A 239-nucleotide genomic window follows, 5' to 3' on the forward strand; every position below is an offset into this window, starting at 1 on the left:
GCGAAAACACACACACACACACACACACACACACACACACACACACATACTCATATACACACACACACACACACTCAGTGAACACAAACACACACGCACTCACACACATACACACATATATATATATATATATATAAAACTGATAGATTCTACTAAAAATAACAGAAAAGATTTATGTTAAAAGGGCAGGAATATACTTGAGCAGGAACTGAAACCCTAATGCTGCCCACTGCTCCGGG

At 38.9% G+C, this 239-nt stretch overlaps 1 long non-coding RNA gene across 1 annotated transcript in view; it reads left to right on the forward strand.

Moving 5' to 3' along the window:
- Positions 1-239, forward strand: part of LOC122136130 — a 33576-nt gene that overhangs the window by 31598 nt on the left and 1739 nt on the right. The gene's annotated exons all lie outside the window — the stretch shown is intronic.

The sequence above is a fragment of the Cyprinus carpio genome, chromosome A3 (assembly GCF_018340385.1).
Source record: "Cyprinus carpio isolate SPL01 chromosome A3, ASM1834038v1, whole genome shotgun sequence".
NCBI lineage: Eukaryota > Metazoa > Chordata > Actinopteri > Cypriniformes > Cyprinidae > Cyprinus > Cyprinus carpio.